This window comes from Euprymna scolopes, chromosome 12, assembly GCF_053919585.1.
Source record: "Euprymna scolopes isolate OS-2025 chromosome 12, ASM5391958v1, whole genome shotgun sequence".
NCBI lineage: Eukaryota > Metazoa > Mollusca > Cephalopoda > Sepiida > Sepiolidae > Euprymna > Euprymna scolopes.
The window spans coordinates 2,988,361-3,006,904 of NC_136493.1; the positions used below are offsets into that span (position 1 = coordinate 2,988,361).

General features: G+C 32.0%; 1 protein-coding gene across 3 annotated transcripts in view; it reads right to left on the reverse strand.

The window, feature by feature from the left end:
- Positions 1–18,544, reverse strand: part of LOC145291152 (neuronal acetylcholine receptor subunit alpha-10-like) — a 693,294-nt gene that overhangs the window by 321,493 nt on the left and 353,257 nt on the right. The window lies entirely within an intron of this gene.

Consider the following 18,544-nt stretch of genomic DNA (forward strand, 5'->3'; position numbering starts at 1 on the left):
TTCCGATTCAGATACTGATTCCGAAACCCACAAAAGTTCCGATTTTTCTGATTCCAATTAATTGTCTCAACACTACTATTCTAAGTTTATAATTGCAATCTGAGACAACCCATCCTTTATTAAACAAAACAAACATTGCTAGGTGGTGACTCTATTTCCAAAAATGCGTCATGTGAACATTGATACTACTCGGATCAATAGAACTGGATCCAATAAGTATTTACGAACGTCGCTTCAAAAGTAAAGCCTCCTATTTTTTTAAGTAAAAAACTAAAATGTTGAAGAGCTACAAATGCGAGTGTGGTACCATAAAAGCGAGTTACCTTTTTGTGTTCCTGAATTTATTTTTCTACATAATCATCAATATTCTCAATGCACTTTTGCTTGCGATGAACAATGGCTGTGCATGGAACGTGCTTTGCAATACGAGGGTTGTTCCAAAAGTAAAGCCTCCTATTTTTTTAACTAAAAATGTTGAAAAGCTACGAAGACAAGAGTGGTACAATTAAAACAAGCAAGCTTTTGGATCCCAGTATGTTTTTTTTTACATAGTCACTACCATTCTCAATGCCGTGAGGTGATGTTGATCACGTAGTTAACGACACGGATTGACGATCTGGGTGTTCCAAGTTCGAATCCAGTTCGTTCCACAAAAATTACTTTCACTTAGGATATTGGCAACCTTCATGCGGTCTCTCTCATATGTACCCAATGTCTTACCAGAAAGAATTCTGACGAGAAAAATACCGGGGAAACCAATACCAACAATAGAATCTTTTCATCCATACGATATGATGATGATATTAATGTCGTTTTGCCAGCCGTTTTTATGCCTTTGTCATAAAATTCAGGGCGCGCTTTGTCACTTACATCTCTGTCGCCACGCTGAAATCGACGGACCTATCTCCTAACTGACATAAACTGCATTAGTTCCGTAAACGTTTTACAGACGCCGTTGAATATTGATAGGTTCAATTTTTTCCGCCTAATTTAGACCATGCCGATATTTTAAGCAAGTTTGCTGAGGATTTGTCAAGTCATACTGACGCCATGCTGTACACAAACAAACTTGAGCGAAAACATAGCCTCCTCGACGAAAGTATAACTAAAATAGAAATTTAATTTATTTCGTTCGATTTTTATTGTTTATTAAAATCGTCAAATCACTAGAAACCAACTAGCAAAGTATCGCATAGGACTAAAAGCGTATAAAATAATATTGAAATACAAGAAGTTAATGTTAACACACACAGTATAAAATATTCCAATTCAGTGAATTATGTCTTAGTTGTCGCCCATGCGAAACTCACGGCTCCAATATCGACCGCAAGGTGTCGTTGTCTATTCTTTTTGCAACTTTATCTTTAGTTGTTGAATTGCGAATTTTAAATATTTATTTGTACTCTTAAAATAGTTTGTATTGAAAATGCATTCGTAAATAAATACAGCACTGACACTGTTTTATTTTTTAGTTTATCTCAAAGTCATATTATTTCGACTAATTTGAAACTAAATAACAGCGAAGTGTGACGTATATACAAACATATACACACGCGCACACATATATATGTGTATATATATACACTCATACGTTTCCAGACAATTTTTCGTACGTGCACGTTCATTGAGAATACATACATGAAACTATAGTCCCTTTCGAAGTAATCTCCTCCGGTTTTAATGCACTTATTGTGCAATTCCAACCATTTCTGAAGGCCTGGTGGAAGTACCCTTGTCTGGGTGTGCCAATGACACACGCCACAGCCATATTCATCTCCTCAATTGTCTCATAATGAAAGCTTCTAAGGTTTTCCTTGAGCTTAGGGTATAATAAAAAGTCACAGGGAGCAGAGTCTGGACTATTCCGAGGGTCATCTTGATGAAATAGTCCGATTGACTACTGTACACTCTTAACCCTTATCCTCGAGTGGTCTCTGGGCCTTGATAAGTGGTTATGCCTATATAAAAAATAGTATGTGGTCTTCTCTGTACACCTTTGGACAAACTCGCACAAATTTTCCGCTTCTTCAGTTTCTTGCGAATAATTATGTGTACAGTTTCCACACTGACATCAAACTGTGCATTTATTATCCCTATAGAAACACGGCGCTCCTTATCCATGAAACTCGTTATTTCGACAATAACCCTTGACTTCCTTATTTCTCCCACGCCTCTTATCATTCCTTACACTCCTTGCCTTACTTGAATCTCTTATGTCACTCAAAAGCTCATCTTCGATCCATGCAAGATAGTGCAAAACCACTCCGAAGCAACGATATATTTCTGTGGCATTTCATTCAAGTTTAAAGTATAATGTATTTCATATCATTCTTCTATAGTGTCCTTACGTCTAAATTTACTTTTGAAATTCACCAGCTGCGACTATCAGGCTTTAGTAAGGTGAATTCCAATACCTGCTGTAGCTGTTCATTTGAACCTGAAATCATAAAAATTGGTTAGTCATCTCATAAGATGTATTGAAATAATATACTAAATTTTGAAGAGTCTATGACAATTTATAAATGTTTGTACAAAAAAGTCTGGAAACTTATTAAAGACACCTATTACAAATATCTGTTATAAAATGAAAACTACTTATATTTAAACACGGAAGTATGCACCCAAGACAACTTAAAACAAATTTCCTAATAAATCTCAACTGCCTTGATAGAGTTCAAAATAGACTTCGTAGCCTTGTAGGAGATGTCCTTTTCACTTCCCTGCAACCTCTATCTCACAGAAGAGATGTTGCTAGTTTGTCTCTGGTGTATCGTTATTTTCATGGAAAGTGTTCGACTGAGCTTCAGTCTATGGTCCCCCCTCGCCAAACTTTCACAAGAAACACTCGTCTAGCTGTACACACTATCAATAATTCCCCCCACTCTTTATCTGTGCCTAAACCTAAACGTAGATTCCATGAGCAAAGCTTCTTTCTTAGAACTGCACGCCTGTGGAATTGTCTTCCGTTTTCCTGCTTTCCGGCTGACTACAATATGATTGTCTTCAAGTCTAACGTAAATAAGTTCTTGATGTGCCGTTCCATATAAGTTATCAAATTTACCAAATTTTCATTACTAATGATTACTATATTGTCCAATTTCCACTGTACACTCTTTAACCCTTATCCTTGAGTGGCCTCTTGGCCTTGATAATGTGGTGATACCTGTGTAAAAAAAAGAACCATCCATCTAACTTACTAAAAATGATAGTTTTATTTTGGTGTCTAAAATCCCCCCTTTTATGTGCTGATGAGGAGATGATTATTCGATTACAATTATTCTCAATAATTATTGTCAATTGTAAATAAATGATTATTGTTTCCGAAACGATCGTACACTCAAGTTGATTTTGTTAGTTTTTCTTGTTGAAATTGATTCATAATTTATAATTATTAATCTTTATAATATATATATACATATATATATAATCTATCTACCTATCTTTCTCTCTCTCTCTCTCTCTATATATATATATATATATATATATATATTATATAAAAGGAACATTGTGTATGTGTGTATTTGCGCGTGTAAGAGATTTTTTTTTTATTTATAAAACCTCGACGGCAGGGCCGATTTTTATTATATTTTACACAAATATATTTTATGTATCTGGCAGTAGTTTTAGATTAATTTTGTCCCGGAATATCTTCGATAAGTATCGATAATAAAAAAATCCGATGAAGAATGAAAAGGTGATTTTGACAAACCTTAACAACTTATACACCTAATATCACAAGTGTATTTGAGAAGTGTTATTTCCACACAAGCAGAAAGGCATTGCATCAACAATTGTTTCTTTGATATGACAGTGGCGTGTCCGAAATGAATGTTCTGTGTGGAGCACAATTGAATCATGATATTTGACTTCAGCATTTAAAACTTTAATTCAAACCATTATATATAAAAAAATAATTTTATAAATTCGACCGTATGGTAGTGTGAAACATTTGTTGGTCATCATACAATCCCAAGAAATGATCTCCCTGCTAGTATATATATATATATATATATATATATATATATATATATATATATATATATATATATACTGTCTGTATATATATACTTCAAGACAAGATGTTGATGGCAACAATACGTGTATTTCATTTTACGTTACAATTGTTTCAATGTCTAGTTCGAAAAAATTTTCAAAAACCATTGTCGAACTAGACATTGAAACAATTGTAACGTAAAATGAAATACACTTTTTGTTGCCATCATCACCTTGTCTTGAAGTCTTGATTTTGCACACACAGAATATTAATGCTCAATTATGAAATGTGATAATTTTGTAGCTTAATCCTTAAGTCAACCATTTTTGACGTAACACTTATATGAAAATTTACTGAATTACACGAACTTAGTATATTACATATAAGTCTATATATATATATATATACACATACATATATATACATATATATATATATATATATATATATATATATATATATATATATATATATAGCAAAGTATAGTGATTCAATGAAATTAAAAAAAAACAACTTTATTCAAATCAAGGATTTTTTATTATTCCAAGTAAGCCAAAGAATACTTTCGAAATTTTATCTCCTTATTCTATAGGGTTTCGATGTCTACCATCTCTTCAGAGGAGAAAATATTAGCAAATAGATATAACGGTATTCACCCTCTTTGCTAAAGTCAGTTAGACATGGAAAATCATAATCAAAAATTGATTAAATAGAAGTCACATAGCAGGGGAAATTGAAGAAAATTATATAAAGGTTTAGTTCCAAATTGCGCGATAAAATCCAAGGTAACTGTCCTTTAAAGCAGTGAGATAATGAGATCCAAGCTGTATATTGGGTAATCCACATCATAGAGTAGAAATCCAAGTTGAGCATATTTCTGGAGTAATTCTTCTTCATGGGCCGGTGAAAAGATTTTTAAGGTCTGGTTGGAATACATTTTTTTTTAATTAAAAACCTTAGTATTACTGGAATTAAACGTTAGTGAGATAGGATATGTAGAAAGGGATAGTGGAGGGGAGAAAAATTTTAAATGAAGAGATGGATCTGTAATCACCATATTTATTAAAAAAAAAATTATGAATTGTTCAAAACCAATTAGATTAATTTATCCATATCAATGAATACTGAAGGCTTGAAAATAACTCGGACTTATGATAAATATGATGATTACATCAGCCAGTTTTCGCCAAAAGTTAACACTATTATTCGGAAGTTGGGAAGGATCGAAAATAGAATTAATAGATAAAAAAGCGTCTATTTTATTCAATGATATATATATATGTATATATATACAGAAGGAGAGAGAGAAAGAGAGAGAGAAAGAGAGAGAGAGATGGGGTCATTACAGTATGAGTGCTAATTGACTTAGTTAAGTAGCAAGATAAATCCAGGCTTTTGGATGTTCAACGTCAAATCGAACAAATTCGATCTTTTTCACATATTCAAGAAATAACCACATAGAGATTAATACTATACAGTCGTCTAGATGGTCTTGTAGATGGTCTTGTTATGCGTTAAGAACGAAAAAAAAAATGAAGACGAACTCAGCAGGAAAATAATCTGCATCCTAGAATAAACAATCGAGTGGCTGTTGTTCTATTTAATTGGCTTCAATTATTGCAACTAGAACAAAATGAAAACGAAGAAAAAGCTAAAAAAAATATGGTTACAACGAAAAGAAATAGAACAAAAAATCAACATAACTCCAACAAACACAACGTCTACTAATGGCAAAATCATTAACACAGAGATAAAAAAGTGTCAACATACCACACAGTTTATTTGTTTGTTTATTTATTTATTTGTAAACTGTTGTCCTCATCGTCAAAGTTGTTGCTTGCAAATTTATGCTGTTCATAGTTGTTGTTTATTTATTTGTGTGTTCATAGTTGTGGTTGTTTGTTTATTTGTGTGTTCATAGTTGCTGTTGGTTGTTTATTTGTGTGATAATAGATGTTATTGTTTGTTTATTTGTGTGTTCATAGTTGTTGTTTGTTTATTTGTGTGTTAATAGTTGTTGTTTGTTTATTTGTGTGTTCATAGTTGTTGTTTGTTTATTTGTGTGTTAATAGTTGTTATTGTTTGTTTATTTGTGTGTTAATAGTTGTTGTTGCTTGTAAATTTATGTTGTTTATAGTTGTTGTTTGTTTATTTGTGTATTAATAGTTGTTGTTGTTTGTTTATTTGTGTTAATGGTTGTTGTTGTTGTTTGTTTATTTGTGTTGTTCGTAGTTGCTATTTGTTTATTTTTGTTGTTCATAGTTGTTGTTTGTTTATTTGTGTGTTAATAGTTGTTGTTTGTTTATTTGTGTGTTCATAGTTGTTGTTTGTTTATTTGTGTGTTCATAGTTGCTGTTGTTTGTTTATTTGTGTGTTAATAGTTGTTGTTTGTTTATTTGTGTGTTAATAGTTGTTGTTGTTTCTTTATTTGTGTGTTAATAGTTGTTGTTGTTTGTTTATTTGTGTGTTAATAGTTGTTGTTTGTTTATTGGTGTGTTAATAGTTGTTGATGCTTGTAAATTTATGTTGTTCATAGTTGTTGTTTGTTTATTTGTGTGTTAATAGTTGTTGTTTGTTTATTTGTGTGTTCATAGTTGCTGTTGTTTGTTTACTTGTGTGTTAATAGTTGTTGTTTGTTTATTTGTGTGTTAATAGTTGTTGTTGTTTGTTAATTTGTGTGTTCATAGTTGTTGTTTGTTTATTTGTGTGTTAATAGTTGTTGTTTGTTTATTTGTGTGTTAATAGTTGTTGTTGTTTGTTTATTTGTGTGCTTATAGTTGCTGTTGTTTGTTTATTTGTGTGTTAATAGTTGTTGTTTGTTTATTTGTGTGTTAATAGTTGTTGTTGTTTGTTTATTTGTGTGTTCATAGTTGCTGTTGTTTGTTTATTTGTGTGTTAATAGTTGTTGTTTGTTTATTTGTGTGTTAATAGTTGTTGTTGTTTGTTTATTTGTGTTGTTCGTAGTTGTTATTTGTTTATTTTTGTTGTTCATAGTTGTTGTTTGTTTATTTGTGTGTTAATAGTTGTTGTTGTTTGTTTATTTGTGTGTTCATAGTTGCTGTTGTTTGTTAATTTGTGTGTTAATAGTTGTTGTTTGTTTATTTGTGTGTTAATAGTTGTTGTTGTTTGTTTATTTGTGTGTTCATAGTTGCTGTTGTTTGTTTATTTGTGTGTTAATAGTTGTTGTTTGTTTATTTGTGTGTTAATAGTTGTTGTTTGTTAATTTGTGTGTTAATCGTTGTTGTTGTTTGTTTATTGGTGTTGTTCATAGTTGCTGTTTGTTTATTTATGTTGTTCGTAGTTGCTATTTGTTTATTTTTGTTGTTCATAGTTGCTGTTGTTTGTTTATTTGTGTGTAAATAGTTGTTGTTTGTTTATTTGTGTGTTAATAGTTGTTGTTGTTTGTTTATTTGTGTGTTAATAGTTGTTGTTGTTTGTTTATTTGTGTGTTCATAGTTGTTGTTGTTTGTTTATTTGTGTGTTCATAGTTGTTGTTGCTTGTAAATTTATGTTGTTCATTGTTGTTGTTTGTTTATTTGTGTGTTCATAGTTGTTGTTGTTTGCTTATTTGTGTGTTAATAGTTGTTGTTGCTTGTAAATTTATGTTGTTCATAGTTGTTGTTTGTTTATTTATCTGTTCGTAGTTGTTGTGGTTTGTTTATTTGTGTTAATGGTTGTTATTGTTTGTTTATTTGTGTTGTTCATAGTTGTTGTTTGTTTATTTATGTTGTTCGTAGTTGCTGTTAGTTTATTTGTGTTGTTCATAGTTGTTGTTTGTTTATTTGTGTTTTTCATAGTTGTTATTGTTTGTTTATTTGTGTAATCATCGTTGTTATTATTTGTTTAGTTTATTTGTGTTGGTCATAGTTGCTGTTGTTTATTTATGTTATTCATAGTTGTTGCTATTTGCTTATTGTGCTGTACAAAATTGTTGTTCTTTGTTTGTTTATGTTGTTCATAGTTGTTGTTTATTTATTTATGTTGTTCATGGCTGTTGTTGGTTGTTTGTGTGGTTCATAGTTGTTTTATGTTTATTTGTGTTGTTCATAATTATTGTTTGTTTGTGTTGTTCATAGTTGTTGCTGTTTATTTGTGCTGTTCATGGTTGTTGTTTGTTTATTTGTGTTGTTCATAGTTGTTTTCTTGTTTATTTGTGCCGTTTATAATTCTTGTTGTTTGTTTATTTATATTGTTAATAGTTGTTGTTTGATTGTTTGTGTTGTTTATAGTTGTTGTTGTTTATTTCTGTTGTTCATAGTTGTTCTTGTTAGTTTTTTTGCTTTGTTCATAGTTGTTGTCGTTTGTTTATGTTGTTCATAGTTGCTGTTGTTTATTTGTGTTGGTCAAAGTTGTTGTTGTTTATTTGTGTTGTTCATTGTTGTTTTTATTTAGGTATTTCATAGTTGTTGTTTGTTTATTTGTGTTGTTCATAGTTGTTGGTTTTGTTTCTTTGTGTTGGTCATAGTTGTTTGTTTATTTTTCTTGTTCATAGTTGCTGTTAGTTTATTTGTGTTGTTCATAGTTGTCGTTTGTTTATTTGTGTTGTTCATAGTTGTTGTTTGTTTTTTGTGTTGTTCATAGTTGTTCTTGTTTGTTTATTCATGTTTTTCATAGTTGTTTTTTGTTTAATTTTGTTGTTCATAGTTGTTGTTTGTTTGATTTTGTTGAGCATAATTGTTGTTTGTTTATTTGTGTTGTTTATAGTTTCTGTTGTTTGTTTATTTGTGTTGTTGATAGTTGTTGTTTTTTATTTGTGTTGTTCACAGTTGTTTTTTTGATTTATTTGTGTTGTTCATAGTTGATGTTGTATTGAAACAACAACAACTATGAAGATGAGGATAACAGTCCGCAAATAAATAAACAAGTAAATAAATTACTCAACTCATTGCTACATGTAATTAAATTAAGAGATTGGTTCGAAGTTTCGTGCAGATTCTTGTGTTTGACAGAAATATTCCCGAGTTCGACAAGAAACCCGTGAAAAACATCGGTAGTTACATCAACTGAAATGTTGTGAAAATAACATTTAAGATGAGAACAATAATACGAATAATCGAAATATGATGAGAACACTTGATGAAATCCAGGAGCCCTGTCTGTTTATGCAAGTGAGCGATCACTGGCAATGGCTCATGGGCGATTTTTCTAGAGGATAAAAATTAATAAAGCATTAATTTTTTTAACATTTGTTCACCCCAAACAAGGCACATTGCTACTGTGATATGGAACAACCTAGGTGTGATGTTATCTTGAAAGATGTTTGTTCACTTTACATTTAAATTTGTATGCGCTGATACGGTTGGAAAATATGGAGCTGTAACGGAATTACGAAACCAAACCGTTCGAATTACGAGGCTGTTAAAGTAAGACAATCTTGCGACATTTAGTGAACTCTACAGTGAAAGGGTGTTGTTTTGCCGCAGTTCGGCTTATTTATTTTTTGGGGGGTGCTTTTGCTGAAAGGATACAAGTGCAATAATTTTCGTGGAACTACTTGTAAAACAATCCTTTGGATGCAACACTACGACAATAAGACAGGAGATGTGGATCGGCAGACAGTGTAGGATCTATTAGATAATCAGCGTGTTCGTGTTTGTCAAATAAAATCCATTTAGCGCTATTATAATCTATGCTTGAAAAAGAAAGTTTGCCAAGATTTCTTGAATAAGAAAATTATTTTAAAGCGAAATTGTCCATAATCATATTCAAAACTACTTATGCTGAGTGCTTTTAAGAGACTGTAATGGCGCCTCGTTCAATCTGTTAATATTAGCAGGCGTAATTAGATGTTTTGACGTCATGGCACTCAAGAAAAAAAAATGCTTCGAATATGTACGAGATACGATGCGAATCAGTACAAACAATTTCATACAGAACATTAAAACATATCGAATCCAAAGAAATATTTTAATGACTCTAATAAGAAAAATAGTTACAATATTAAACAGAGTAATAACGACGGTAATAATACCATAGTATAATAACAGTTTCAATGCAAAGTTACGTGTGTAATTCTTTTGGGTTTGAAGGAGTTTGTAGATGCTTGAGCAGCATCTCTTCATTTGTTGGCGAAATACAAACTAAAAAGACAGTCAGTTAGCTTTTATGCAACAATTGTCTAACGTATTCGTCTAGATTCGGGGTTTAATAGTTCTTAATTCCCTTCATTCCCCCGGCAATTGTTTTGATATAAAGGTTTAACAAATGAAATGAAAGGTGGCTTCGTGGCTCTGTTCGAATCTTATGGCCGGTAGGTGTCCTCTCCTGCACTTGTGATTACGTAAGCATGAAACACTACTGACTGTAGGCATAAAAAATAATTATTGTTTAATTATGATATATTTTTTCTGAAGAGTATATGTACGAAAAACAGACAGTATTCAGATAATAACGGTTTGTTTCTGCATAACATCTGTAAAATGTGTAGTGAAATTGCAATATGCTAGAGGAGCTGTTTTGCATGAAAAATAAATATTTGGATGTTATTTTTTTATATATGATATGCTGTTATATTTAACACACATTGAGGTTCTAAACAAACAGGATTGTCATGCACAAAAACTAAAATATAATTGAAAAAATATTTTACCAAAACAACATACATACATATATATATATATATATATATATATATATATATATATATATATATATATATATATATATATATATAGTGTTATAATGGAATAAATCCAGAGAAAATCCGGGTATGAGAGCTCAATGCGGTAAACAGAGCAATAAGATAAAAATTATAACACGCAAATTACATAATTGTCGATGCAATAATTTATTTCAACCTTATGGTATTTTCAAGCATCTAAATCAGACAATTACATTTTTGATACTGAAAAAAAGAAAAGAAAAGATCGGGCTTCGACCCTCAAAAAACCAAAGGTGGTGGTAGTAGCAATCCACTTAATACATTTTATAGAGAGGGTGGTAGGGATTAAAAAAAATAAAAATTAAAAATTAAAAATAACAAATAAAAATATTAGATTAGACACTTATAAGCGGCAGCTCAATGTAACCATAGATACACACACACACACACACACACACACACACACGCAACACATACACATACACCTACACCCACATACACACACACACGCCTCTAAGATGTACGTTCTGACATGTAAATGCTTTGACACGCGTTTACTAACCTAGGAAGAACGGGGCGAAAGTATACGGATATATAGTGAAAGAAATAGAACAGCGCGTAATGGAAAAAAGAAGAAAAAAAGAGGAAGAAAAAAAAAGAAGAGGCAGTGATCTAATGTTAACTGTCATATTAGTCTAGAAACTCTGAGAAAAGTAAGGGAAATAAACTGAATGTTTGTACACGCGTCCTATAGTTAATTGAGTCATGGAAAGTAGGTCTATTAAAAGATAAATAAATCAATAAAAAATATAAATAAAAAAAAAATAAATAAAAGTAAGAAAGTAAAAATAAAAAGAATATTATATATACAGTTTTAAAACTATCTGTATGTTATTATGTAAAAATTAGTTAGAAATAAATATTATCTTATAATTCATTTAAATATCGTATTTGTAATATAATACTATGAATTTAAAAAAATTGAGTCTTATGTATTTAATATTTTATATATTTTCATGTAAATAATTTTCTTGGTGATTATAGCGGTCGTTGTAATTAATATTTCAATTCTTAATTGATTAAGAAGTGGGAAATTGTAATATTGGCCGCCCCCAATTCGATAGGACGTATCTAGTTTCGGTTAATATATACTTTTATTCACTCCGTACAACAAAATTATTCTCATGCACGCATAAAGAAATAAGTAAAATAATTATATTTTTGTGTTGATTTGTATCAAATCTAATAATATCTAGTTTTAGTATTTGGTCTTTTTGACTTAACTCAGTTTAATAACTAATGCATTATCTGCAGAGAAAAAGTATTATCTTAAGGCTATCTCATTTATTTATAAGTAATTTGGATAAACCAGGTACTTCGGGAAAAAATATATATATATATATATGCCTAACTTAGATTTCGGACAACAAATCGTAAAGTAGTTATTATCGAGTATATACCGGACAACACTATAATTGCCAGTGGGGTGGGGTAGGATGGTTTATCGTAACTAATCTAGTGGTGTTAGATTCGGTGTCTTTACCATTATAGAATTCTCTGTTCGTCGGATCTAGAGTTATTGGTTATTTTAAATTTACATTTATGACTACATCTGGCCATCAGTTCATCTCGTTTGTTTAGGAGATTACTGTGTTGGTACTTCAGGATTCTTATTTTTTCCTCGAGGCATAAACTGCATCTCTGCCTAAAGCCGTTTGGAACGTCCGAATGACATAGGATTGACCATGAAATCACTGGGGATCGATTCTCATTTTTTAATAACCACCATTGTTTAGCTAACTCGGTTTTATTCTTAAGTTCTGGGTTATTGAAAGAATGTTTGTGGTCATAAAAACGTTGTTTCCAGCTTCCGGCGGAGATACCGAAGTAAACTTTTTTGTCCCTGTTATTATCTTCTGGGTGGATCGTGGCCTTATAAACCACGCACTCAACTTTACAATTACCGTCCAGTGGGCAGTTATTTTTCACTTGGCAGTTACATTTGTCTACTGTAGCCTTATTTCTATTAGAGTTGTTTAATATTTTATTATTATGAGTGCTAATTATTCTGTCCATGTTTTTAGTGCACGAGTAACTTATTTTAATTGTTTTTCTATTAAATATCTTCCTAAGTGGATTATTTATGGTAAAATGTTTATCTATTAGGTTCAAAAATACTTTCCCTATGTTTATGTTGGATAGTTGACAGTAAGGGGGATTAAACCATATTATTTTCCGGCCTCTGTTCTTAGGTTTATTTTTGTTTTTATTTTCCTTCTTAATATATGTGAGTTTTTCACTGTATCCGCTTATCTCTAGTGCTCTATTGTATAATTTTTTATTTGCTTCAAAAATTTCTTTGTTAGCCGAAAGTTTATTAATCCTAGTGTTAATCGTTTTAGGTATTTGTTTAATTATGCAACTTGGATGGTTAGATCTAGTATTAATATAAGAAGGTGTGTTATTATCTTTATTGAACGGCTTGTATATCCCCTTTCTTAAGTCTAGAGGTATGTCTAGATAATTAACTTCTTTACAATTTGGGGTAATATCTATTTTAAATCCTAGGTATTTGAAGGCTCTTACTAATTTTTTATGTATTTTCGATACCATGGGGCCGTCACTATTAGGGATAACAATTAGTCCATCATCCCTGTATAATCCCACTAAGTTAGGCTCTATAATTCTGCTAATAGTGTACATTATAAATATGCCTACTAGGTCGGCAATCTGGGCTGAGTCAAAAGCCCCCATCGGGACGTCAAACTCGTTGTTATTCGATTTGATCCATGTTTCCTGATTGTTTAAAAGGATGGATCTGCGACAAGCCATAATCAGTTTTACCTGATCATCGGATACATCCACGAAATTCCTAGCATAATTAATGCTGTTCATGAGTAATTCCTTGGAAATTGAGGGATAGAAATCCATGATATCGAATTGGATGAAACAAGCATTTCTCTTATTTTCAATCGATTTAAACCATTCGATAGTATCCGAAGAATCCTTCCACAGATTGAATTTAGTGGCCTCCAGGGTTACCTTAATAATGTTCCTGATAATCTCCCTAGATACATGACCGAGTTCCGATTTAGTGGAGTTGATCAGTCTAGACTGCTTCTTGATGTGGAAATTTTTCTTGTGGTCCTTGATGAGTATGTATGCGTTTCTCTTATCTATTTTTCCCACTCTATCTTCTATACCCAGTTTGGATGCAAATACTTTGGTTTCTTCATTGATTGTATTTTCAAACTCTGAGAAAAGTAAGGGAAATAAACTGGATGTTTGTACACGCGTCCTATAGTTAATTGAGTCATGGAAAGTAGGTCTATTAAAAGATAAATAAACCAATAAAAAAATATAAATAATAAAAAAAAATATGAATAAAAAAAATAAATAAATAAAAGTAAGAAAGTAAAAATAAAAAGAATATTATATATAAAGTTTTAAAACTATCTGTATGTTATTATGTAAAAATTAGTTAGAAATAAATATTATCTTATAATTCATTTAAATATTGTATTTGTAATATAATACTATGAATTTAAAAAATTGAGTCTTATGTATTTAATATTTTATATATTTTCATGTAAATAATTTTCTTGGTGATTATAGCGGTCGTTGTAATTAATATTTCAATTCTTAATTGATTAAGAAGTGGGAAATTGTAATATTGGCCGCCCCCAATTCGATAGGACGTATCTAGTTTCGGTTAATATATACTTTTATTCACTCCGTACAACAAAATTATTCTCATGCACGCATAAAGAAATAAGTAAAATAATTATATTTTTGTGTTGATTTGTATCAAATCTAATAATATCTAGTTTTAGTATTTGGTCTTTTTGACTTAACTCAGTTTAATAACTAATGTATTATCTGCAGAGAAGAATTATTATCTTAAGGCTATCTCATTTATTTATAAGTAATTTGGATAAACCAGGTACTTCGGGGAAAAAAAATATATATATATGCCTAACTTAGATTTCGGACAACAAATCGTAAAGTAGTTATTATCGAGTATATACCGGACAACACTATAATTGCCAGTGGGGTGGGGTAGGATGGTTTATCGTAACTAATCTAGTGGTGTTAGATTCGGTGTCTTTACCATTATAGAATTCTCTGTTCGTCGGATCTAGAGTTATTGGTTATTTTAAATTTACATTTATGACTACATCTGGCCATCAGTTCATCTCGTTTGTTTAGGAGATTACTGTGTTGGTACTTCAGGATTCTTATTTTTTATGTGTATGTGGGTGTAGGTGTATGTGTATGTGTTGCGTGTGTGTGTGTGTGAGTGTGTGTGTGTGTGTATCTATGGTTACATCGAGCTGCCGCTTATAAGTGTCTAATCTAATATTTTTATTTGTTATTTTTAATTTTTAATTTTTATTTTTTTAAATCCCTACCACCCTCTCTATAAAATGTATTAAGTGGATTGCTACTACCACCACCTTTGGTTTTTTGAAGGTCGAAGCCCGATCTTTTCTTTTCTTTTTTTCAGTATCAAAAATGTAATTGTCTGATTTAGATGCTTGAAAATACCATAAGGTTGAAATAAATTATTGCATCGACAATTATGTAATTTCCGTGTTATAACGTTTAACTTTATATTATATTATATATATATATATATATATATATATATATATATATATATATATATATATATATATATATATATATATATATAATGACACAAGTAAGAAATGCCTTTTAAACGACATGGATTGCTTAGCCTAATTTATCTTGAGGAAAAATGTAGATCAGTATAAAATGTAGATCAGTATAAAAATATTTTTGTTTACTTGTTTTAAGGGAGGTTATGTTTGATCAACACTGTTGGGGAACCATGATTTAATATGCTGCTTTGGTTTTAAATTCCAGAAAAATTATTTCATGGTAATCAACTGATAACCCCTTTAACAGCATCGATGCTATTGTTTGTTCATGTAAGTAAAACGATTCAGCGATGCAGGAAATTAATTGCCGCACTGACAAAAAATCATTTTCCAAGAAATGCCAATTTTATTTGTCTGGCAGTGTGTGGAACTGTCCATAGTAAACTACGCTATCAATTTTTAATATACACAATTCAATGTTTATATATAGGAGGCTGAAACCTGTATAATAAAATCGATTTTTTTTTAGCACTTCAAAATAACTGCAAATTGTCAAGATTGAAAAAAATGGAACATGACATAAAGCGGAGTTTATACTTTTAACAACGTTATTCTTTCAGATTTTATATGCGTATGGACATAGCTTACGTGGTAACGATTAATTCTGGAGAATTAAAAACTTTAGTTTAAAATCTAGTTGATGGCATCCAAGTCATATATTTTTTTAACTTTTGAAATCACTACAATATATTTTGTACAATATAAAACTCATTTGAGAATTATCTTTATAATAATACTTGCATGGGTGCCCGGCGTTGCCCGGGTATTTGGCGGTGTATGTTGAGCAAAAAAAAAGCGGTCAATTTTTTAAAACTTCGACCCCTATTATGCACCCTTAAAACTTATTGTTTTGGACTCTAATCAAGTTATTAAGACCAATGTCCAAGGAACCTATATTTAGAATTTCAAGTCTTTAGACCCAAAATTGTCGGAGGAGTTTGGTAGAGTTCTCAAAGGTCAAATCATTGAACTTTGACCCCTTAACAGCCAAATTTCTGGCCGAAAACCGATCACATAGATTTTCCCAAATCTCAGTACCCTGTACATCAAATTTCGAGTCTGTAGACTTAAAAATTGACAGAGTTATTGCGTAGGAAAATGTACACACACAGACACACACACAGACACGTTCACTTTTATATATATACTAGCATGGGTGCCCGGCGTATGCTGAGCAACAAAAATAAAACAAAACAAAAAAAAGTCATTTTTTCAACTTGAGGCCGGCCAACGCATCTAAAGAAATGCAGGCTTGGCTTCAAAAGGGGTGCTACGACTTTGTACTTTTCTCTCACCGTCCCCCCTCCTCCCCTGATTTGAATTCGCTGGACTACTTAGTCGAGAATATCACCAATATGACCTTCTACATCACCAAAACCAGCCTGATAGCCGCTATTCGCCGGGTATTTACGGAGGTCCCGCCGACCCGTGTAGAAAAGGCGTGCTCCCAGTTTCGGACCCGTATCAAGGCGCTAATTGAAGCTGAAGGCGGCTACATTAAATAGCTGTCAGCTCTACTACATAATAAAGTTACCTGAATGTATTTATTTAATAAACATTTTAAAATAAAGCTGTAGTGGTGTTTTCTTTGGGGCAGCATTTTTTATCGTTCCACTTGGTAATTATCACAATCAGCAACATTATCATTATCATTTTTATCATCATTATTATTTTTATTATCATTATCATTTTACCATATGCAGCATCATTATCATTTTATCATCATTATTATCAACAGAGCATCGTCATCAACAACATCTGCTTTAACAGCTGCAACATAACACTATTATTATTATAAGCAGCTTTATGTATCATGATCATCAAGAGCATCAGCAACAACAATAACATAAAAAAGGTGCCATCATCATCATTATCATCATCAGCAGCACGACAGCACTCCCATTCTTAACGAATCCAGCTTTTTTTCGACTAACGGAAGTTGATTTTTCCCGCCTATTTTGTTTCCCCCTTTTCCCGTTTTTCAGTCATCACTCGTCAATCTTTTGATACAAAAAATAATTTGTCATTTAAAAATGTCTTCTGCTTAGTCAAAAAAAAAAAAAAAAGAAACATGTTTTCTTTCATTTCAAGTTTATTTTCTTTCATAAGCCGAACAGCTGAAAACCCCATCATTCAACCCCCTCCTTTCATCCTTTCCCGTTTTACTTCCCTACAAAACAAACGTTTCTTGTAAATGGCAGTTCAACTCAATATTTTTAGGCCCTCCTAAAAAAAAAACTAATAGAACTCGGTTTTATATTCACCCTACCCCTGTTTATCCCCCCTTCTTTGTGGTGAGCACCCCCATTCATTTTCGTTAACCACGCCCATGTTGTGTCGCATCCCCTTCTTCGTGTTTTGTCCTCCCCTCGTTTGTAAAGAGTTTCGTCGTATTTATATATATAGTTAAAACTGTTTTTTATTCCCTCTTTAACCCGATGGAGACTGCAGGCTCCTATCAGCTCGTCAAACGAATACTCCACCCACGTTCGTACTGGTCTCCCGATATAGACTCTAAGATTCTATATTTCTCTCGGCAGCAAAGCCAACAGCCTAGACCGTTTTTTTTTTTTTGAATGGCTTTTTCCTGTTCCTGGTCCTATGCATGTTCATGCTCCCAAGCTTTTCCTACTCCCTTGAAGAAGGAGTTTATTTAAAACAAAAATGTTTACATTCAATTTTTACCCCAAACAAGGCACAGTACCACTTTAAAGTAGGGGGCTACTATCGGGGACATAAGTTGCAGGGGTATTATGAAGCGATATGAGTGGCAAGATGTCCGTTCACATTACAGTTGAACTTCTGCATGTCAGTACAGCTAAGAAAGCAGAATCTCGGAAGCGAGTTCCAAATCCTAGCAGTTCTGGGGAAGAAACTATTGGAGTAGAAGGCTTTCTTGCACTGAGGGATCTCTACTGTGAAGGGGTGGGATTTAGCTGCTTGTCGGGTCTGTCGGAGGTGTTCACGTCGAGAGGCAACAAGTGCTGGGAGTTCGTCAGAGCATTCACCATTATTGCTAACTGTCTAAGGCACCCCAACCAAGGAATGCAGAGGGGTTTGCCTACGCATATTTTGTAGGTCAGAGTACACTTTAATCTTATCTTTCGACGCTTGTGTAACATTTTACCGCTAAGGGAGATAGATAAATACTTCCTGTCAACTATTCTAACATCTAGGATACAAATTAGCGACTTTAAACCAATCAAGGTGATGTTAGTATAGCGGTATAATCCTATTGACACGCCGATTCGCCTAAGGACGTGT